Below are 24,357 nucleotides of genomic sequence, written 5' to 3'. Positions count from 1 at the left end.
GATCAAAAGGAAATAATATTTTGCTCAAGGTTTTAGGAATGGCATCTTAAACTACCTCACATATTCACAATTAAATTAACCATGTACCATCAAATCAGTTCTAAATAATGGTGCCCCCCCCCGGGGTTTTCGAGGTATATATTAGAACCCCATTAAAAAGCTAATGCAACCCTGCATGAGACTATTGGGTGTCAGACTGCAGAATATACTCTGATGTGGTAAAACAGACTAGTCCATTTCATACTGCAGGTGAGATACATCACTTTGAGCAAGCTTCTCTATAAAGGTAAAAGGTAAAGGTTCCCCTTGACAATTTTTGTCCAGTCGTGTTCGACTCTAGGGGGCGGTGCTCATCCCCGTTTCCGAGCCATAGAGCCAGCGTTTTGTCCGAAGACAATCTTCTGTGGTCACATGGCCAGTGCGACTTAGACACGGAATGCTGTTACCTTCCTATCGAGGTGGTCCCTATTTATCTACTTGCATTTGCATGCTTTCAAACCGCTAGGTTGGCAGGAGCTGGGACAAGCGACAGGCGCTCACTCCGTCGCGTGGATTCGATCTTACGACTGCTTGGTCTTCTGACCCTGCAGCACAGGCTTCTGCGGTTTAGCCCACAGCGCCACCACGTCCCTTGTTTCTCTATAAAGAACTCCAAGTAAATGGAGGAATATCATAATATAGAAGAAACTGAGATATAACGTTTTGCCCTGAGAAATTAGTTTTGCTGGTTTTTCCTTTCAAACAGATTTGTGCTATGTCTGTATATACACAGATATGTATATTTTGCAAGGAATAAGGCAGGCATGTATATTTTACAATGGTAAGTGTCAGAAATATGATTTTTTTCTCTATCTCGAATTCTTAAAATGGTACTGTCCGTCTGATGCCTCAACATTTTATCATTTTATTTTGCAGTACCGGTGAGCAGAACTAAGCAATAAAGGATTACAGAAGTAGTAAAAAAAATAACACACTGGTCCCTTTGTTCTGCCAATGAATCCCTGAGGTCTATGAAATCTGTCTTTTTTTTTTGTCTTTATCTGTAACCTTTTAAAATCCATGCGTATTTTTTCTACTTTACTTTTGAAGTATCTCTCCCCCACCACCATTTGCTCATAATAAGGAAACAGAACAAAGTAATAATCCTGAGCTCAGTGACTTCAAAGAATTTACATGCTGGATTGTGGCCATTTTACCTAATTGCCCATTCTGAGAGCAGCTGACAAAATGCTGAGACTCTCAAAAATGATTTTAAAATCCAGGTGCCCGTCTTGGAACAGACTCAAATCGCTTGGTGGCTTTTTTGAATTCTTGGCTCTGAACGTGATCTTCGCTGTAAGCATATGACAAATGACTACCTGCCTGTTCAGTAGTACCACATCTGCTCATTATATTATCTGAGTGGCACACTGCTGAGACTGTGGACAAAACATGGGAAAGGAGGAAGGATGCTTTTAAAAATCAGTGTCTCACACACACACACACACAGACAAGGAAAGAGGGTGGAAAAGATTAATACAAAGTATTATCTTAGTGCAATTTGAGCCTTTAGGTTCTTTTTTCTGGAGAATCTACACTACACAACATAAATATTAAAACTGATGACAAGGGCGTTGCCATTTTATTAATTTCACTGTTCAACTTTGCCTTATGAAAATGTCGTTAACGTACCATCAATACATTGTCCTTGTGGGAAATCTGAAGCATGTGTTATATCAAAGCCATAGCAATATTGACGCAAGTGAGGCAACTGCCTCAGGGTTTGATTACCTGAGGGAAACAAATTGCATTTTGGACCAGTTGTGGAGAGGGGTCTTCTGCGGTCTATTTTCTGCTGCTCATATGACGTATGGGAAATTGTGCTCAGTCTAGACTGACTCTGAAACATGCCCAAACTGATCCACCATATTTGAGGGCCAGGATGGAGTGATTTCATAGCAGATGAAAGGGTCACTGTAAGCAAGACTGATACATTAAAAGCAACCCTTTCTGATGCAATGAGATGCACACCCTTCCTGCAGTCTCTGATTGCAACTTTAGTTGCCATAAGCGCCTCCCCTTTCTGCCATCATTTTTTACGCATGGAAAGTGAGAATTCTGCAGGAGAGATGTTGCTACTCATGTGTAGATTCCTGCTTACATAAAGAGCCTGTAACAGAACTTGAAATGTTAGGTCCGATAATTAGTTACTATGAAATAGCAGAAATTGGGAAATCAGCTCATTGCTATTAATGTTTAAAACCGAAAAAAGGAACTCATTAAATTGACATTATTAACAGTTTAATTAAAACATTAATTTACAAGGAAGCTGTTTTTCAGGAATGTTGGTAAGCCTTCAAACCCGAGTCCCAAGTCTGAGTAAGCCTTTGGTACCAAGACTCAAGTCAAGTCCCAAGTCTTGGTATCAAGTCTCAGGCCTTGAATCCAAGTCTTAGACAGAAGCCAGGAGGGGGCATGCACATGCACACAGGAGCAGGCCTGGCTGCCTTTCCTATAACTGGCCTTTGCCTCTGCACATGCTCAGAAGGAGTGGGTCTGACTCCTCCTCCCCACCTCATTGCCTTCCTGCTCCTGCTTGCCGCATGCTGGTGTCCTCAGAAGCAAGAAAGGAAGCGAGCTTGGCTTCCTTTCCAGGAGCCAGTCCCGTTGCTTCTGGGCACACTCAGAAGTCTGAGTATGCCAGAAGCAGCACGCTCGGCTCCTGGCTCCCCCTTCTGCCTACCTGCTCCTGTAATGGACCATCACCACCACGCCACTCACCTGCCCCTACCACTACCGCACTCTACTATGCTTCCGAGTCATGAATATGAGTCATTGGGGGAAAGAAACCAAGTTCAGTCTGAGTCAAGTCACCAGTGTAACTTGTGTTGTACTTGACAGCAATTCCCAATTCATGAGTCCCCATCCCAGCTGTTTTGGTTCTAAATTTGTTTCTGGTGTCAGTGATGAACTGGATGAGGGTGAATAAACTGAAGCTTAATCCAGACAAGACACAGGTACTTAAAAAATACAAAGGTGTTCCTGGTCAATTGGAAGGCAGATTAATGGAATAGGATTTTTGCCTGTGCTGGACGGGGTTTGCATCTTAGGTGTGCTTCTAGATTAATCCCTGAGCCTGCATGCCCAGGTCTCAGCAGTGGCTAGGAGTACATTTGCACAATTAAAACTAGTGTGTCAGCTGCATCCATTGCTGGAGATGTCTTACCTAGGCACGGTGGATATGTTTTAGTTACATCCCAGTTACACTGCTTTAACAAGCTTTATGTAGGGCATTCACTGGAAAGTAATCAGAAACGTCAGTGAGTTTAAAATGCCACTGCTGGATTATTAACTGGACCTGAGACTCACATAACTACAACCCACCAGTCTGTCTCTGAGCACAATTCAAAGTAAAGCTCAATACAATGCAGGTCCAAGGTACATAAAATACCACATCTCCTTTTTTGAATCTGTCTGAGTTTTAAATTCAGCACAGAACGCCTTTCTTTCAGTCATAGAATCAAAGAAAATTGAAGTTGGGAGGGGCCTACAAGACCATCAAGTCCAACCTCAGGCTCAATGCAGGAATACAATCAAAGCATATCTGCCAGGTGATTATCTAAGTTTTTTTTAAAATGTTGGAACTCTCACCAACTCCCAAGGTAACTGGTTCCACTGTCGTACTGCTCTAACAGGAGGTTTTTTCCTGATATTCAACTGAAATCTAACTTCCTTTAACCTGAGCCCATTTTTGTGTGTCCTGCACTCTGGGATGATCAAGAACAGATCCTGCCCCTCCTCTGTATGACAGCCTTTCAGATATTTGAGAAGTGCTATCATATCACCCCTCAGTCTTCTTTTCTCAAGGCTAAACATGCCCAGTTCTTTCAGCCTTTCCTCAGTCATGCTCTCATCCAATCTTTTCCTTATCAGTCCTACCACTAAGTTCATTTCATGATAACATTTCATTTATTTATATATTTATCTTATTTATAGGCTGCCTTTCTCCTGATAAGGGGACTCAAGGCGGCTCACAGTATTAAAAAGACTTCAAAACATAATAAAATATAATTTAAAAAACTAAACTATAAAACTAATCTAAAGACACTGAATAATTAAAAACAAATGAAACATTAAAAACTATCTCAACTGAAAATGGCATTCAGGGACTCAGTCATTGTATTTTTGTATTTTTAAAAACCTACCTGAAAAGCTATTGGTGGAAAGGTAAAAGGAAGGGGACAACCCAACCTTTTGAGAGAGAGCATTCCATAACCTGGGAGCAGCCACAGAGAAGTCCCTCTCTTGTGTCCCCATCAATAATGCCTGAGCTGGCATTGGGACCAAGAGGAGGGCCTCCTATGGTAATCCTAAGTGTCAAGAAGACTCATATGGGAAGATATGGTCCTTTAGGAAACCTGGACCCAAGCCATATAGGGCTTAATAGGTAATGACTAGGACTTTGAACTAGGCCCAGAAACAGACTCGTAGCCAGTGCAGTTGTTGCAGCAGGGACATTTTATGCTCCCCACAACTGGCCCCAGTCAGTAGTCCAGCTGCTGCATTTCTAACCAGCTGAAGTTTCCAACTCATCTTCAAAGACTTAGAGCATGTAACAGTAATCCAAGCAGGATGTGACTAAGGCATGGATCACTGTAGCCAAATCAGGAATGGGCACAGCTGGTGCATGAGTTTTAGCTGTGCAAATGCACTCCTGGCCACTGTTGAAACCTGGGCATCCAGGCTCAGGGATGAATCCAGGAGTACATCCAAGCTGCAAGCCTGAGTTCAGGGGGACTGAAACCCATTCAGCACAGGTTGTATCCCTATTCCTTCATATCTCTTCCAGTTGGCCAGGTGCCCCTCCATCTTGTCTGATTAAGTTTCAGTTGGTTTGCTTTCATCCAGCCGATTACTGATATCAGGCACTGGTTTAGAACTAAGACAGCTTCCTTGGAATTTGATGGAAAGGAGAGACAGAGTTAGGTGTCATCAGCATACCGGTGACACCAAACCCCGAAACCCCAAACAACCTCTCTGAGAAAGGGCCTTCTCCTGTCACTGCTCCCAAGCTGAGGACCTGGCTAGTCCCCTCTTTGCTTGCCTTATACAAGCAGGCAACGACCTCTCTCTACAGGCAGGTTGCCTAAAAGGGGGTTCCTATAAATGGGCTGATGCTTCCCTCCTTCCAGTTTCTATATTGTTTTATATTTTATGTTGTTCATTTTAATATTGTAAGCTGCCTTGCATCCACTTGAGGAGAAAGAGGATGAATGAATGAATGAATGAATGAATGAATGAATGAATGAATGAATGAATGAATGAATGAATGAATTCCTGTGTGTCAGTACCTGCTATCCCTCCACAAATAGAAAGGCACATATACTTTCCTTTGAAACAAGATCTATTCTAGCTAACCCAGTATTGGCCCGATAAATGTAATTGGGCTACAACAGCTGGATGGTTTAGTTACAAAGCCAGGAGTTGATGGTTTTCTTAAGGGCTTCCAGGAAATACATTCTAAAATCACCGGGAGCCTAAAGGATGGGAACCATTGCTATATAAAAAGCTAGCTACCCATTTCCATTTGCAAACATTTATCATAATACTGTAAGAAGTTTGACTGAATGTCTAGTCTTCCTGGGAGCATTCACTTAAGCTTCCCTATTTCCATTCACAGATGGCCGCTGAGAAACTGATGACCAACTCCTATTGGATCTACAATCAGTTCATCCAACTGCCCTAAATGGAAAAAAAACGGCTTCACTATCCCATGCATGAAATTTTTTGGGGGGGGGGGAGTTACTTAGAGCACATATTCACAGGCCAGTACCATCTATACAAAATGAAGCTACGATGATTTGCGTGGTTTCCCTAACGTTAAAATAACATCCGAAACACAGTTTTTTTCAGGATTAACTTTTAAGAGCCAATTCTTGGCACTGGCCCACCAAACTAATGAGTTTAATATCAGCACTTTAATTTTAATGCATCATGTCTAAGCTCTGGCTCTCACATGAGCAGGATATGTAGAAAGCAGCAGCGGAGTGGAGAGGAGCTAGCCATTTTCCTCGAAATCTGATGAGCTTAAGCACGAGAGAACAACTGAATAGGACTCCTAAATTCAAACTGAACCAACTATCAGTTTCTGTGTGCAGCTGCGTATGTTTATCATTCAGCATTGCCTGTTCTCCCAGTCCCTCAGCTCTTTTCAAGAAGATTAGTTGTTTTTTTTCCCATATTAAAAAAAGTTTGAATTAGAAATGACTTAAGACTACTCAAATCATGCTAAGCTGCTCCTGTTAATGTTCCTGCTTGTCTAATGATATAAAATAAAACCATTTTAATTTGTTTTTTTATTTGTTTTTTTTTATTTTTTTAATGTTTGACAAATATCATACATTTAATATTTATTATTTTTCATGGAATGTATAAGGTATGTGAAGTGATAGAAGAAATATTAAGATTTAAATAAACTCAGTGGTGTTTTTTAAAATAGGATGTTAAATTGATGCATTACTTTATTGTGCATGCAGCTCATAAAATTTATTATTATTTTTTGTTTCTTTTTATTTACTTATTTACCTTTTCTTTTTTAACCAAAAACTGCTATGAAAGTATAAGGGACATAATTATATATTATTGCCTCATGCAATTATGATACAGTTCTGGGGTGTGTGTGTGCTTGCACGCACGTGTGCACACGTAAATGTGATCAGTTATATTATATTTTAATTAAAATGCTCCTTTGGATTGTGTTGATAAAAGTGACTAAGAGAATATTTCAACGGGCTGTTTAATCCTATTCACAAATATGATGAAAGCATGTTTGCCTTCCTGAGCATTAACATTCTTAGGAAGAATGTTGGAGGATAGGTACAAATAAAATTTCATACTTTGCACGTTAACAGGGTGAAAGCAGTTCTAGTGATACATGTCATAGGCCACTTTGGACCCAGAAGCAAACCAACCTGCTAAGAATGTAGTGGAATGGATTAGACACATTTCTGCAACACAATTTTTAATCAGATACTTGAAAACTATTATTTTTCACTAAGTAGTAGTAGGACATGAAGGGAGATGAGGCCAGAGATGCCCGAAAATTACTAGGAGTTTGTGGGAGTCCTAGAGTAACTGTTAACAAGCTAAGCCTGCAAACTGCTTTGTAAGCCTTATTCAATCACTGTAGCAAATGCTTCTCTGAAGTGATTGTTCCCATATTACAGAAAGAAAGATAACACTGAAATCATTATGTCATAAAAACAACTTGCTATTGAGTCAATTGGAATTTATGGCAACCCTTTCCAGGGTTTTCTAGATACAGTGGTGCCTCGCTTGACGATGTTAATTCATTCCAGCGAAATCGCTGTAGAGTGAAAACATTGTCAAATGAAATAAAAAAGCCCATTGAAATGCATTAAAACCCAGTTAATGTGTTCCAATGGGCTGAAAACTCACCGTCCAGCGAAGATCCTCCATAGCGGCGGCCATTTTCCATGCCTGTGCAGCGAGGAATCCGTCCCTAAGCACAGCAGGGGGCCATTTTCTTCAGCTGGTGGCCATTCTGAAACCCGACGATCAGCAGAGAACTGATCATCGCTAAGTGAAATTCCCCCATTTAAACCATAATTTTGCGATCGCAACTGCAATTGCAAAAACCTCATCTTAAAGCGATTTCCTCGTTAAGCGAGGCAATCGTTAAGCGGGGCAAGACTGTATAGAGTACTCAGAAATAGTTTACCATTCCCTTCTTCTGGGGTGCCCTGGAACTCTGCAGGTTGCCCAAGGCTACACAGATTGGCTCTTCTCTTGGGAGGCACAGTGAGGAATCGAATTGCCAAACTCTGGTTCCAGCTGAGACTAACAGAATCGCTTTGCAAATACTGTTTCAATCAGACAATGTGAAAAGCCTTATGTGAATACTTCAAGCAATCAATAACTGTCATGACAGGTAGCTGGTCCTTGTCCTCCACAAGAAGATTCAAAACAAGCACAGTTCTTATATGAAATCTTTTAAATCTAATTCTCTAAGGAGCCACCACATCTGTATGGCCATCCATCCATCCAGATATCTGTCTGTCTACCTACTTATTCACCTACCAATCTAAAAATATTTATTCCCTCCCACCAAAATGTTTCAGGGCTGGATACAAGAAGCAGACAACACCGGACAATTTAAAACTGCTGTTATGGTACTTTCTTAACCTCCTGCTATCCTTTTTTGCGCTCTTCACAGAAACATTTCCACTTCTAAAACTCTGATTGGCAGCTTTTTATACTGACTTAGGCATATCAACAATTGATTTCCTTTATAAAAATCTGTACACTGTAAACACCAGTACTCTCCTGACTTACAATGAAAGATCCCTCTTTAAAACTTATCATATTCTACATAGCTCCAGACATATTTTCTGTATAATTTCCTCCTAGCTTGATAAGAAAATATCAATAAAGTACAATTATTGTCTCACCTGGCCACATCACACTTTGCTGGGTGGGCAGGTGCAAGTCCTGGAGTTAGTGATCTTGCTGCTTGATTTTCATTTTAAAACCATATCTATATCATTAAACATTGCATTAGAGATTATGTTTGATTGCTAGAGGAGGCAGTGAGTTATTCTCTGACTGTGGAATGCTGTTCTGTGGTAGCCAGTCACTACTAATCTTAGTTGCTTTTCTTGATTATTTTTGCAGCCACAGATTCTTAGTTGTTTTTGTAGGTTATTATGTTCCAAATATTTTCTTTTTATTTACACGATGTTGTTACCACTAGCTTTCCTTAGTTTCTTAGGACTAAATATTTTAAATATAAAAGAATAGTTACTTGTAAGGGGAAAGTGTTACTTGTCCATCCTCTTGAGGTGGAAACTTTCCCCGTCCAATGGGTATGGGGGAACAAAAATAATCCATCAAAGAAGCCAAACATATTCCCAGCAGGTCTGGGATATTTCCTTCTGCACCATTCTGTAGATGCCTGTAACAAATGCACTCCAAACCTGCATGCAGTTAAGAAATACATTTCCAATTTATTGTGGTTTTTGAATCACCAAATTCCCTACAGTACTAGCAAATGAAGATGGCTCGATGTCCTGCTTTACAGCAGGTGGAACTTTTTTGAAGGGTTGTCAGAAAATATTTTTTGGTTTGAAGTCATCTATGTTAAGTGAAAGGTAATCCAGTCCAAGACTAGTTAAAAACACAATATATGTGTGTGACTAGATTGCCAGATTAGTCTGGTCTAGATCAGTCTAGCCAGTGGTTCCCAACCTTAGGTAACTCAGTTGTTCTTGGTCTGCAGTTCCTAGAAGCCTTCCACCACCAGCTGGTTTGTGGGAGTTGCAATCCAAGAACATCTGATTTACCCAAGGCAGGGAACTCCTGGCCCGGATCAGGCTAAAGTTTGGCCTGTGACATGTCATTTGGGGAGATCCAGGCAAGGATCAACCACAGCAGTTCTCAAGTGTTCCTGTTTAGCTTGACCAAAGTGTCTTTTCCTTAAAAGGGAAAGCTTCCCATTTCTCAAGAAGCAGCTTCAGCAAATGGACAGCCAGCCAGCTGCTTTGATTCAATCCCAGCAATCACACACACAGGAACTGAAGCAAATCAGTGTGATCATACCTGCACCAAAAATGGTGACCTATAAGAAGGACCCCAAAAGATATGAGTAGGCTTTGATCCAAGAGTGGGTTCATTCATTATACCATGTGCATCATCTGGTTGTTGTAAAACACAGCAAAATAGCCCACCCCCAACCCAGACTAAACCACCAAACAAATGTTCATCTGAACACATCCTAAGAAGGAAGACGCAGCACTTGGAATTGCCCATCAGTGGCTGGCACCTGGACAGTGCACTGCAGAGACATACAAGTCTTCTGGTTAAATCAGTGCAAATCAAGGATTTCTTATTCTATTTGGCAGTGATGCAGTTCCTCTTCTTGCTCCCACACCAAATATCACTCTATATGAAACTGTTTTGAATAAACATCCCCTTTCATATAGAGTGGTCACTGGTGCAGCAGTAAGAAGAGGAACTGCTTCACGGCCAAGATGATCTGCATCTAGTCAGAAGGAGTGTAAGCCTGTTAGTACGCCTTTGAATCTCTCTTATGCTTGATACTTTGGAACATCAAACCCTTCTTAGTGACTGTGTTTTTTTAAAAAGTATCTCGTTCAGTGATGGTGAACCCTTTTGAGCCCGAGTGTCCAAACTACAACACAAAATAAACTTATTTATTTCAAAGTGCCAATACTGCAATTAAAACCTGAATACTGAGGTTTTAGTTTAGAAAAAAAACAACTGCTCCTGCACTGCAAGGGTTAAATATTTGGTGTCCCCCCCCCCTTTGGGCAGTATTAAGAAATAAATACTTACTGGTCCTGCAATCCCCCATTGGGCTAGACCAGTACTGGTCGCCATTGCACCCCTCCGCTGGGGCCACTGCATCAGCAGATGGGAGTGCCGAAATCTGGGATCGGAGGACAGGTAAGTATTTCTCTACGGTGACTTATGGCTCATGTGCCTGCAGAGAGGGCTCTGTGTGTGAGCTGTGGCATGTGTGCCATAGGTTCATCATCACTGATCTAGGTAATGTCCTATGTGAACACTGAAGCTCTATAATCCAGAAGGATGTTTACCATCCCCACAACTCCTGAGTGATCTAGATTTCATGCCATACAAAGCTGAATAGGTTTTTGCTCAGCTCTCATTTTTAAATAAATTTATAGCTGAATATATACAGAGAATTGTGTAAATTAGCTCTTGGTTTTCCCAGTGGGAACAAAAGTAAAAAACAAATAAAAAACAACAGCTCATGAATCTTTCTTTCCTACATCTCAGGATGAACTCTATATAAAAGTCAGCACTTCATAGATGTAAAATGATGTGTAACTGCTGTGCATTTATTAGTATTACAGGAGGAGGCTTAGATGAAAGCAAAGGAAACAGGAAGAAACAAAGGTGTGGGTGGAAATAAGATAATAAATAAGTCAAAGAGGTGACTAGATGCTCTTACAGGCAGTATTTAGCATTTTTCATATCATGCCTTGTGGTCACACTAAAGTACTTTTATTCACATTAGGATTGTGATTCCCAACCCACCACTTTTTCTCTTTTCCATTTTTATAGACTGAAAAAGAAAGGTGCATAGACAAATGTAAAATATTATTAAATTGAACCTTTTAATCTATATTAAATTTTATTAAATGATATATGTTATTATAAAATAATTGTGTATCCCAGAATTAAGAAATGTAATGCTACCTATATGTGCTTTTAAAAAAAACGTTTATGTAACTTACTTAATTGTACCAAGGCTACAATTATATGCATGCTTATTGTAATGTAAGCTTGAAGAAGCACTGACCTCTGATTAAACATGTACAGGTTTCGGCTGTCTCTGAATATTTCTTCCATCTTTGAAGTTACAAGAGCAAGTTCTGTTAGATCACAATTCAAGAATATGGTCCATCTAGGGCAGCATACTGCTTCCAAGGGGCCAGCAAAATGGTTCTTTAAGACAGCAGAAAGGTTTTCCCCAGAAATTTGTTGCCAACACTCTGTGCATGAATTTAGTTAAAAAGGTTAAAGGTTCCCCTTGACAATTTTTGTCCAGTCATGTTCGACTCTAGGGGGCGGTGCTCATCCCTGTTTCCAGGCCATAGAGCCAGCGTTTGTCCGAAGACAATATTCCGTGATCACATGGCCAGTGCGACTTAGACACGGAATGCTGTTACCTTCCCACCGAAGTGGTCCCTATTTATCTACTTGCATTTGAATGCTTTCAAACCGCTAGGTTGGCGGGAGCTGGGACAAGCGACGGGCACTCACTCAGTCACGTGGATTCGATCTTACGACTGCTTGGTCTTCTGACCCTGCAGCACAGGCTTCTGCGGTTTAGCCCACAGCACCACCACGTCCTCGCATGAATTTAGAGCTTCATCTAGTCATGGAGGACAGGGCAAGGCAGCAGTAGATCCTTTTATTGTCATGGCTTTCCACCTTGCTGCTTTGGAAGTATCTTGTCCTCCTCCCTAAGAATTTCAGTTTCTGAGGTTTACTTAGAATGCATACAATCCACAAAGGAGACCAGTCAAACTGGCTGAACGTTGGGCTTCTTTGCCACCCTCTAGTGAGACTAGCAACCTTTCCTAACCACATATCCCTTAGATAATTTGAGCCACAATTCTCAACATTTCTGATCACTGGCCATACTGGCTAAGGTATAAAGAGTCGACATGCAAAATATCTGGAATGCACCATTTGGGCACACTCACCCCCACCCCCAGGAATGCTTCAACATATTCGATCTTCCCACTAATGAACCCCTGATAAGCTCCAACAAATTTCAGGATTCCCAAGAGAGGAGTTTGAACATTACTGCTGCAGTTATCACTCTAAAATTTAGAGTCTAAATCATTGCAAGAAAGCATGTTAACAAGCATCATTCACATTTTGCTACCGTAGCCAAGAGAGATATGTAAGCAATCCATGGGTTGTTCCTCAAGATGACGCTGATTGATCTTATAGGCCACATTTAGTTCCTTGCTTGCTTTAGTCATTCTTCCCACCCATGCTCATTCTTAATAGGAAGGGAGATTTAATCTGAAAGAGAGGGTTACAATTTGGGAGGAGTCTTCACCAGACCTCCCTTTTCTGGCCACCAGTAAGAAAGCTGCCTCTGTGGAGATCTATCCCAGAGATCTGTTGGTGTCTGATCCCACTTCCCAGAAAGAGCATCCACTGAAATATACTGGGCAAAAGTCTGGTGCAGCTTTGAACTGCTTATTACACATTGCAGGGAGAAATTTGGGGCCCGTGTGTAGGGAAAATTATTGCCATCGCTTCAGATCTCTAGCATGACTTCTGCTAACATCTGCAAGATTGGAGTTATGTAATGGTTTATCTGAGTCCAGTCATTTTGCAGAGAACTTAATGCAGGCTGATTTGATTTCATCCTAGATTTGTACATTGGTCCCCAACCAGATTTTTTAGCCATTCAGCTTGATGAAACGGCCACAGGGCACATTTGTATGTCTGTTGTGCTCTATGTATAGTGCAGACAGGACAACGTTGAGGCTGAACATCTATTTAAACGAGCCCTGCTTCAGTCAGCAACTTTTTTTGAAACCCACAAAAGCTCATTTCTTCCACTGGTGGCCCAAATATTGCCGTGAGAGGGTGTTTAAGCAAATACAAGACTCACGGCTAGCAAGGTCTATGGTGATCTATAGTATGCAAGATTAAACAGGGGGAGGTCATTGAAAGTAAGGTAAAAGAAAAGAGAAAAATTCAGTAATGTGAGGTGGAAAATGCAGCTTTTATTTTCTTTTTTCTCTTTTTCTTTAAATCCCCTATATACTTCTGAAGCTACTGTCAGGGAAGTAGCATGAGGTCTTCAGTTTAGCAATCCAAAACCAATAACATGTTACAATAGCAATGGTCTTGCAGTTCTGAGGTGATTAAATTGTGACGTTTGTTATTGAAACAGATATCACTCTAAGCTTAGGCTTCTCTAACTAAATGAAAAACCTGGCTCAGGATTGGGGCAAGATGAGAATGAGAGTGATGAGCGAGGAAGAGAGAGAGAAGGAGACGAGGAAACTACATGAGTAAAAACTAGCATCATAAAGCAGTCATAAGCCAGCTGCACACACATTATTTTTCCTGTCATCAGCATGCCGTTTTAGCCAAAAGAGAGCAGCCACTTTCAGGTAAAAACAAGAACAACAACAAAACCATCTATTTCTGTCATGATAGGAGACTGACTTTCATAATCTATTCATGCCATAAACAGCAGGGAAAATAAAATGCACGGGCACTCTTATGATGAGGGTCTTTCCTGTGGCTTTTGACACTCCATATACAAAATAAGAAAAAGACAAATGAGGTACAGCAAGTGGCAGAATTAAATAAACCCACAGCTTAAGTTGGGTGCTAGATCTTTAAGGTTACACTCCAGATCCCAGCTATTCACAAAGACTCCTCTTAACCTAACAGGGTTATTGTGTGTGGGAGGGGGGGGTTGTTTACAGTAGGATACTGCCACATGGAAGCAAATACAGTACAATTAACACTGTTGATATTTGTCCATGGACTGTTGTGTGTCTGCTTGCTAGAGCAGGGGAAATCATGTAAACACAAACTACCTTGTGGAAAAGATACATAATTAAAAACCAGTATCTCTTGGGCTTGGTGAGCAGCAGGAACTGGCAAGGCAGAGGGGCAAAGGCAGATGTCATGGTGGAAAGGGTGAAGTAAGGTTAGTAAGCAAACTAGAGGTTAATTTAGCAGTAGTTTAGTACTCTTTATAATGATACATAGCTCAGACTGAGTATATCAGTTTGGAATCCAAAGATTTATAGGGCCACCCCAAACTCTATGGGTTACATGGTCACCCTTTCTGACAAGTTGCATTTTTTTAGATAGTTATTTACTTTTGCAGTTCACCCTTTATCCAGTTACTTCAAGGCTGTGTAAAAGGTTCCTGTCTTCTCTATTTTCATACTCACAACGTTTGAGATAGGTAAGGTTGAGAGAGTGCAGCTGGTCCAAGGCCACCCAGTTAGTTCCCTGGCCAAGTGGAAGCCAAAACTGGCATCTCTAAAGCCCCAGTCCAGCTCTCTAACTACTACGCACTGGTTCTCAAGAAAAATCATAAGCACATTAAAAAACAAAAAAACACTAGCTCATCCAGGAAGCACTTAAAATAAGTGGATATTAGATACCTGATAATGACCCCATCAGGCTGCCAAGATGACAGAAGCAAATAATCTGAATGGGAAGAGGATGCTTTATTTTCCCCCATCAGATAGTACTTGTCCTTAGCAATTGCTCTTCAATTGAATGATGACTGCCCTCCACCCACAACTAAGTGCTCAGCTGTAACTGCTAGGCTCCCTGTTGCAACACGCCCAACCATTCACACTTGATTCTGTATTGGTTGACTGGGAACTTCTGCAGGCTGCTCTTTTGCTATATGTCTGCTCTCACATTACTTAGAGCTTGAAGAATGTTCCTGACATTATGCAAAACACACAAAACTTAATGTATTTGTACATAGTACAGAGGTGTTTGTACATATTCTGGGGAATTCTGGCATGCCATTTAACTTTTCCATGAAAGAGCAGAGAGAGATTCCTCCTACAAGAACCATAGTTAAAGAACATCAGCCTGGTCTCTGTACGTCCAAAACAGACTCTTCCTAATGTTTTTGATACCACCACAATTGTTATTAGCTGCACCCCCTTACTACAAAATGAATGGGCAATGTAATGGGTGCTGGAACTTTCAAAGTGTTTGTGCAGTGCTCAAGGTGACAATAATGGAGGAGTTTCATCCAAAGCCTTGCACCAATCCTCCTTCTAAGCCCTGTATGTTTAGAAACCAAAAACAGCGAGAGAGAAAACTAGCAATTACCATTGGGGTGAAACACAGAAGATGACTGCTGTGTGTACTGAACGGTGGGAGAAATTGCTACCTCACTTTTCGGCACCAAGATGGGATTCTTTCTACAGCTGAAAAGAAACTGAAGCATAAAAATAAAATAAAAAAGTCCTGCTGCATTAGAACATGAAGGCTGAGCATCTAGCAGAAACTGAACTTACAGGATTTTACTGTGCAAGTAAAGCCAACCTAGGTCTTGATAAGAGGCATCAAAGAGGGCCTGCAAGCATCTTTGCCAACATAATCTCAACATAAACCAACAGTCCACCTTGAAAAGTGGCCATTTAAGTGTATTTAACACAGCCGTTTTCTAAAAAGAATGCAAAGTTGGGCAAATGAAAGTGCTTCTGAAATTATTTTATTATGCTGGCAAAAACGTCAAGTGAGGGTTGGGAGGAGATACACTGTAATCCAAGGGTGCCAGGAGAAAAAAATAAGTCAGCTAGTTCCATATGATTGAATTTTAGCACTGTGTAATCATCATCATCATCTAGGAACTGCAGAGCTGGAAGAGACCCTATGGATCATCAACTTCAGCCCATGTCAAGGAGGCCCAGTGAACAATTGAACTCTCAGTCTCTGTCTCTGCAGCCAGAGACCTAAACCATTGAGCTATCTAGCAGTTCATAGCTTTGAAGAAGAATACAAAAGGAAAGAAAAAATGAATTAAATTTCTAATTAAATGATATCATAAATAAGTATAGGCAATAGAAACTTCTCATCTTTGACTGCAATATAACAATAAATAGCCACTTGTTTCTGTTAATTTCCAATATATTTACATTGATTCCTTGATCCACAGAGACTCGCAGATGCTGCAGCAGGAACTGGAACAGCACTGGACTGTTTTGGCATTTGTAAAGCCAGCTGGAAGCCTCTGGGGCCCCCTGGCAATCAACATCTATCTTGGCTCTGTTCTACTGGGGGCAATGCTGCAGCTGCCAGACTATGGAACTGCTGCTCACATTCTAAGATGTATTGGATATATCCTTACATGACATTCAAATAGGTAACACTACTAATGCAACTGGGATTTTCTAATTGGTAATGCTGCTACAGAATCCCAGACAAGTAGTAATAGACACCTGGTATACCGAAAAATAACACAATGTGCTACAACTAGTAAAACAATGCAATTCAGTTATGACCACCCTATGAGAGAAACAAGAGACTACCTCCCCTACTATCTCCTCTTATCCCTGAAGAGTGGTTCTCAGTCTCCAGATGTTTTAGAACCTGACAATTCCTAATCACTGGTCAGATGGCTAGAACTTCTAGAAGTTGAAACTCCAAACATCTGGAGGATCAAAATTAAGAATCACTGTCCTAGAAAATTGAGGGGGGGGAGATAACCTATTGCGCTTAAGAAATAACATGAGTTTAGTTTTGTTTTTCTTAAAAACACTATTGGTGTAATGAATCACAATTTCAACTAATTTTTAAAAGTTACTTTCTCAAGATATTTTAAGGCATTTTTAAGAATAATTTTCAAGCTTTGTGTTATTTTCCATAGTTGCTGATTTTAATGTTTCTGCTTTTCTTTTTGTTTTCTATTATATGTGTTGTAGCCGCCCAGAATAGTGCCTCAACACTAATGGGAATGGGATACAAATTGAATGAATAAATGAATAAACTGTTTTATTTTTTTAAAAAAATTACAAACCAAGCCAAATCATCAGAATAAGCTATTTTTTCAGCATCATAGAATCATAGAATAATTGAGTTGGAAGGGGCCTGTAAGGCCACTGAGTCCAAAGCCTGCTCAATGCAGAAATAAAAATCAAAGCAGATGTGAAAGATGTTTGGCCAATTTTTTCTTTTATATTCAGTCTAAATCTGGCTTCCTGTAGCTTGAGCCCATTATTTCATATCCTGTACTCTGGGATGATCAAGAACAAATCCTGTCCTTCCTCTGTATGACTACCCTGTTTCCCCAAAAATAAGACCTAACCTGAATATAAGCCCTAATATGATTTTTCAGGATGCTCATAATATAAGCCCTATCCCCAAAATAAGTCCTAGTTAAGTGAAATATCACCCTCCACCATTGTGCAGCCACCAGAAGATGACATGACTGTATTTGAATAAATGTAGATTGTTATACATGGAAAAAATGAAACATCCCCTGAAAATAAGCCCTACTGTGTTTTTTGGAACAGAAATTAATGTAAGACCCTGTCTTATTTTCAGGGAAACACGGTACTTTCCATATATTTGAAAAGTGTGATCATATCTCCCCTCAGTTTTCTTTTTTCAAGGTTAAAGTTCTTTCAGCCTTTCCGACACATGGCTTGGTTTCCAGACCCCTGACCATCCTTGTTGCCTTCCTTTGAACTTGCTCCAGTTTATTGTCATCCTTCTAACAAGCAATGATGGAGGGTCACTCTCAGACATTGCAACAAATAAAATTACCAAGATATGAAATTTTGAATGTATTGAGCACTAAAACAATTAATCAGTGTATGAAGAAAATGCATTGCATTTTTAAAATGAGGCTTGAATAGCAGTTTACTAGAAGTTATTGTAAAACAATAAGCCAGCTCCCGCCAGGCTTTGGAACAGATTCCTGTACATAAACATGGCCTTGTAATGACATTTCATTCATGGCTGATAGTTCAGCTAAATGGGAAAAAAAGAGAGAAAAACTGAACTGATAGTGTTTTGAATTAAACAAAATGTTAACATGACTGATAGGTGGCATTTGCAAATCCCATAATGTGTTCTCTCAGTAGCTATTATACTCTGATTTTAGAATATCTTGGTGTACTAGATCCTTTAGTTTATCCTTTATTTATACACTTTTATTTCTCCAGACTGCAAATGTTAGTCACAAAAATAAAGCCTGCCAGATTCTTTGTTACAGGAGATGCAAAAACAACAGAAATTCCTATTATAAAAATTTCCAGAGTACATCAGATCCCAATAACTAGCAGACCCTGGAAAACAGAATGTTTCGAGTTTGAAGAGAAAAGGTAAACAGCTGAGGATAATATAAATATTGAGAGGTAGGAGACATAGACAACAAGGGAACACAATGTAGCACATCACGTCATGCCACACACGCTGGATACCACCAACAATCATGTAGCACCAACAGTGGCAGCAGAGACGGCAACATGAATTTTGCTCCATAGATTCAAACTGGCCTGGTTGGGTGAAAAGTAGGGAGGATTCTGTGTGTGTTATAATATACTTAAAGGCTAAAGATTACTTAAAGTTATAATGCTTTTTACTTTTAGGAGATGTATTTTAGAAATGTATTCTCAGCTTTTTCAATGTGCCTTCTTAGGCTATAAACTCCTGCATTTTTAGAATGAAAGTAAAACATTATTTTTAGTATTCTTACTGTATTCATGCTTATGTATGTATTTTGGAGTTAATTCTGACTTAAGTATTTGCCTGCAACTAGCCTTCATATGGTGACATTGTGGTGCTGCTGGTTAAACTGCAGAAGCCTCTGTGCTGCAAGGTCAGAAGACCAGCCATCATAAGAATGAATCCATGTAACGGAGTGAGCTCCCGTCACTCATCCCTGCTCCTGCCAACCTAGCAGTTTGAAAGCATGTAAATACGAGTAGATAAATAGGTACCATCACAGTGGAAATGTAATGGCGTTCCGTGTCTAGTCGCACTAGCTACGTGAACACGGAAGATTGCCTATGGACAAATCCTGGCCCTACGGCTTTGAAATGGGAATGAACACCGCCCCTAGAGTCGGACACAACTGGATTAAATGTCAAGGGGAACCTTTACCTTTACCTTTACCTTTACCTTTACCTTTTTTTGGCAAGCTGATGTTGCCTGGAAGAATTAGACAAGCAGATGTTGCCTGGAATTATTGCAACAATGAAAAGATGTATACCTTTATAATCAGGTGAATTTTGAAATGATTGGAATTGATTGTCTGAATTCATTCTTGAATTTACAATTCTTTCCAGGATAAATGCCAGCTGTGACAAACACAGGCTTCTGATTTTTCCCTAGAGGTCTATAAAGTTCTGTAAAGCTCTTGGGGAGATATTCAAATGTTAGAATTTCTGATCTGACAACATGAATAAGTTCATTGTAAAAAGTAACTTTGCAGTCTCTTTGTTGTTGTTTAGTCTTTTAGTCGAGTCTGACTCTTCGTGACCCTCTCTACTAGGTAATTATTGAAGGCCCTATCAAAATTGGTTCCTGCAGCCATGGAAAAGGAAAAAGAAATGAAAGTTTTAAAAGGATTTTCAACATGAATATGAAAAGAGTTTTTAAAATGGAAACTATCACATCAAAGACAGAAAGAAAAAATTGCAGTGTAATTGATTACAACCACCTACAAGACCTCTGGTGAGACTAGATGCAAGTAGACTAACACATGAGGTTAATTAGAAGAGTCCATAAGATACTGAACTAGAGGACTCCCTCATAGGGAACCCATTGGAACGACTGCTACCAGATGCAGAAAAGAAGTTGATTTTCAGCTGACAATAAGAAAGTTGAGATCAAGCAAGCCAGAGAAAAAACTAGGTTGTGCCTTTTGTGTATTTTTCTGTTGCCAAAGTAGATACTCAGGTTCAGACACTATATGAGAATGGTACAGGAGAGCATTATGTCCCAATACCTTTTATTTAGAATGCACATATAGTTAGCAAGAAGTGAGGGAAGTGGGGTTTACAGTATGGAGCTGTTGTACTAAACCAGGAGAGCTTGAACACTGAATTCTGAGAACTGAATTCTCTTACACTGTGACTGAATTCCAAAGGAAATACACACATTATGCCATAAAGGTAAAGGTAAAGGTTCCCCTTGACATTTTTTTTAGTCCAGTCGTGTCCGACTCTAGGGGGCGGTGCTCATCCCGTTTTCAAGCCGTAGAGCCAGCGCTTGTCCAAAGACAGTTTCCGTTGTCACGTGGCCAGCTAGGGAATTTACGACTGCTGGTCTTCTGAACCTGCATTACAGGCTTCTGGGGTTTAGCCCGCAGCACCACCACATTATGCCATACTATTTTTTTAAAATAATAATCCATAATCTTCCCAAGTACATCCTTCTGTTCTTCTGGTGCTTGTTGCTTCTTCATCCATGCTTATTTCCTCTCTGAGAAAATAATACTTGGTACAGGGAATTTTGTCTTCTAAAAGTACCCTCCACAGCCACTCTCCCCAGACCTCCCACTGGCCAGTATCTGGCAGAACATCTAGGAATCAGCAGATTGCTAAAAGTGGACTGTCTGCATAATATTGTGAAACCATCAGTCCAATAAATGATCCCTGATAGGCTTGGATTACATGAAAAAAGAACTTCAGGAAGGAAAAAATAGTGACTGTGGTCAGCTGTAAACAACCACAAAACATATGATTGACCCCCCCTCCACTGGGCATGGTACTTAGCCATACCAAAATCACTACTCTGGAAGAAAAAGAAAAGAAAAACAGGAGAACATTCAGCTCAGCCCCAGAAATTACTCATTCAGTCACTGTGGATCTTATTACATTCTACCTCTTGGTTTCTAATCAGACTTTTATTCAACTCACGGCTTTGTTTCTTAACAAGCTATTCATTTGAAGAGGTTTCAAGGCAGGAATTCCTACTGTGCAGCTTCTCTCCGCATGCAATAAAGGTAGACTTTACTTCTTTGGTGTTACACATTTTCCTTTTCAAACATTCTTCATGAGTTTGGTGCCAGCCATTTCACACACCTGCTGAAGTTCCAGAAAGCATTCTGGAAAGCCGCAGATCAGACCAAGGGTACAGAACAACACTCCTTGAGATGAAGATGGGGATTTGATGATTGCTCACATCATTTCCACAAGAAAATTCACAGCCACCCCTGTTGCTCTGGCTGCCCCTAAATTTGTGTTTCATGGAATCTCTTAGCTTATTTTGTTTTCTTTATTTCTACAGCACCCATCAAGCCAGCATGCAACCCAACAGGACTATACCACAGCCTGTCACCAGATGATCAAAAGCTTTTGATTGTCCAGTACCATAATAAAAGAAACTGGGTTACCAAGCATCGGAAGGATTGCTATTCCAGGCAGAACACCGGCCACCTTCTACCACCTCCCTGTCAGGATAATTCCAGAAGAGAAAGAGAACACCTTAGATAAGGACCCTATTGCCAGGCCCTCTTTGGATTCCTTACCACCTGTTTTTTTTTGGGGGGGTTGTTTTTGCAGTTGGGAGGACAAGCAAACTGAGGGGCTTTTGACTGTTATCTCTGACCTAGGCAGAACACTTGGTGGGACAGGTGGAAAACCAAAGTGGATCAATAACCAAAGGGGGTTGGTGGACATCAGAACCTCCACCTTCTAAGACCACCATTTTAAAAAATGCTCCACTTGAGTATGTCACAGATTCAGGAAACTGAAAGTACTCTACTCACATCCCCAGATATGATTTGCTTTCATTCCTGCTCAACACTGCTGCTCACCTTAAATTACCACCAAATGTTATGAATCTAAATAAATCAATGCTATGTACAGGTAACAGCTGGTTGGATAGCTCAGTATTCGGTTTCTGGCTGTGGATTTCAATTTCCCACTGTCCGCCCCAGAAAAGCCCACCTGTGTGGCCTTGGGCATGCTACACAGTCTCAGGATGACCCCAGAAGAAGAGAATGGTAAACCTGTTTAGCTTCTACCTAGAAAACTCTGAAAAGGGTTGCCATAAGTCAGAACTGACTTGACGGCACACAACTATTATTATTTATGTACAGCTCCCTGTGACTTGGAATAGCAGAATTTGAGTTCTTTCTCAGCTTCTTGCTCCTGAAAAGTAATCTGTAGGTTGGAATTTCTTACTGTAGTCTAATATTTGGTAGAAACTGTAAACTTTTAAAGCAATTTCTTTAATGCCTTCTAGGTAAGAGAGTTCATGCAGTCTGGAGGTGACAAAAGATTATTCCAAGCTGCAAACCATGTTAATCTCCCCTCTGCTGGAACTTAACCACAGGTGCCAGTCAATGATCTATTTCTAATATGCCTTGTAAATAGTGAATCATATTATCCAGTGAACTGGAAGCTCAGACACAGTATGCTACTATCCTCCCTAGTGTAAATTAACTGGCCCTCTGAAATTTGCACTGAGAACAGATTTTATTTAGTATGAGGGGTATTTTTGCTGTTGTTGTTCAAATTCCTGTAACATATAAACACCAGTGAGCCCCTTCCAAGAATTTGTGTCAGTGTTACCACGGAGCTTGGAAGCAACTAGCTACAGGTAACTAGTTAGTTTGGGAAATGAGTAATGGAACAATAGTTTCAAAGTTACAGTAAAAATGTGTGTGTTACAGTTACTGTAAAAAAGTTACAGTTACAACATTACTGGTAGGTATAATAACTCTTGTTACTTTCAAAGATTATTTGTAAAATGACATCTTAAGTTATTTTTGAAGGCATTTTCACATTAATTTTTCAGGTTTTGTGCCATTCACGTATCAGTTAAGTGGCAAAAGAAATATTTTTGTTCTTGTCTTTAGTAGTCTTGTAAATATTGGCAAGGCAAGAATTGATGACTGTGCAACATGGGAGATTATATATGCAACTGAATGAACACTAACAACAATGTCAAATTGGGTGCCAAGATCCAAGAGTAATGTGGCAAGTTCCTTTACAACAAGGAGGCAGACAACCTGGGGTGACAGCACAGGTCCACCTGCATCTATATATAGCTTGCTAGGCCTGAAGATCAGGAATTGAGTCTTTGCTTATATTCCCACAGGTAAAATCTATTACACTGGCAGGCACAAGAGGCTATATGTATATTTTTTTACTATAATGACTTGATTCTTATACTATACTGCATCATGTGGGGTAAATATAGACTGTAAAGACTTGGGAGTCCAGTTTCCTTTGAAAGATCTGTATACGAATCTTTATTTTAAGTTTGCTTTCAATTGCTGTTATTTTACACTTTACTGTGCTATTAATTGCACTTTATTATTTGATAATCCTATTTTGTATATCAACTTGTGAAGAACCTGGTCTCAAAAGGCAGCATAAAATGGTATATGTTAAATATCTTTTAAATAACCAGTTATCTGTAGCTAGTTATTTCCAAGCTATGTTACGAGTGTCACAGCACAGTGGTTAAACTACAGTACAGTGGTCAAGCCTCTGCTCATGATCTGAGTTTGATCCTAATGGGCTCAGGTAGCTGGCTCAAAGTTGATTGAGAATTCCATCCTTTCAAGGCTCATAAAAAGAGTATCTAGCTTGCTGGGGGGGGCAAAGTGTTTTTTACATAATTATGTTGTAAACTGCCCAGAGAGTGTTTTAGCACTATGGGATGCTATGTAGGTTGAAAGAACAACAACATATAATATACATCTATGTAATGGAAAAAGTAGTACCATAATCTGCTAGCCTGACACTCAATAACATGTGTTTTCGCCCCTCAGTGAAGTAAGCTGAAAATTCACTCTTTGGAACAGTTATCACAAAATAGCACATATTCATCACTGCTGAGGAAAACACAAAACCTTAAATTATTGGCCTGAATCTTATTGGTTTTCATCTAAGTTTTGTATAACTTCGTCTGGCTAATTGTGACTAGCTGATGAAGTGCCAGGGTACATCTCAGTCACATGCCTGATCATACACCTGATTGTGCAGCTGAGATATAACCAGGCACCTCATCAATTAGCCACAATGAGCCAAGGGAAGCTATGCAAACTTTGCACAGCCCACCAACCTAGAAATGCCCAAGCCACCTATTTATTTCATATTGAAAATTGCTTGTGGACACTACTATGGAGAAGCCCAGTATTATCTTTCCAAACATTTGGCAACAGTCCTTGCCCATGAGCATATGTATTTATGCATGCATTCCCCCCCCCATGTTATTAGAATCCTCACATCTTGCAAGAGCCTGCACCCTTGTTTTCACAAAAGTTAGGTGTTTTGGCAAGTATTTTCATGTGCTATGTATTTTGCCTTGTTCTACTTGATGGCC

The 24,357-nt window shown here is 40.1% G+C and overlaps 1 protein-coding gene and 1 long non-coding RNA gene across 3 annotated transcripts in view; one reads left to right on the top strand and one right to left on the bottom strand.

Moving 5' to 3' along the window:
• The window catches only part of LOC110079356 (uncharacterized), a 39,045-nt gene extending 15,824 nt beyond the window's left edge, over positions 1–23,221 (top strand). Inside the window, exon 4 of the long non-coding RNA XR_013545075.1 lies at positions 916–23,221. This is a non-coding gene — a long non-coding RNA (uncharacterized LOC110079356). The remainder of the gene's footprint in view (positions 1–915) is intronic.
• The window catches only part of NRXN3 (neurexin 3), a 1,709,419-nt gene that overhangs the window by 533,486 nt on the left and 1,151,576 nt on the right, over positions 1–24,357 (bottom strand). The window lies entirely within an intron of this gene.

The sequence above is a fragment of the Pogona vitticeps genome, chromosome 1 (genome assembly GCF_051106095.1).
Source record: "Pogona vitticeps strain Pit_001003342236 chromosome 1, PviZW2.1, whole genome shotgun sequence".
Lineage (NCBI taxonomy): Eukaryota > Metazoa > Chordata > Lepidosauria > Squamata > Agamidae > Pogona > Pogona vitticeps.
This window is presented reverse-complemented; position numbering and strand designations above follow the sequence as displayed.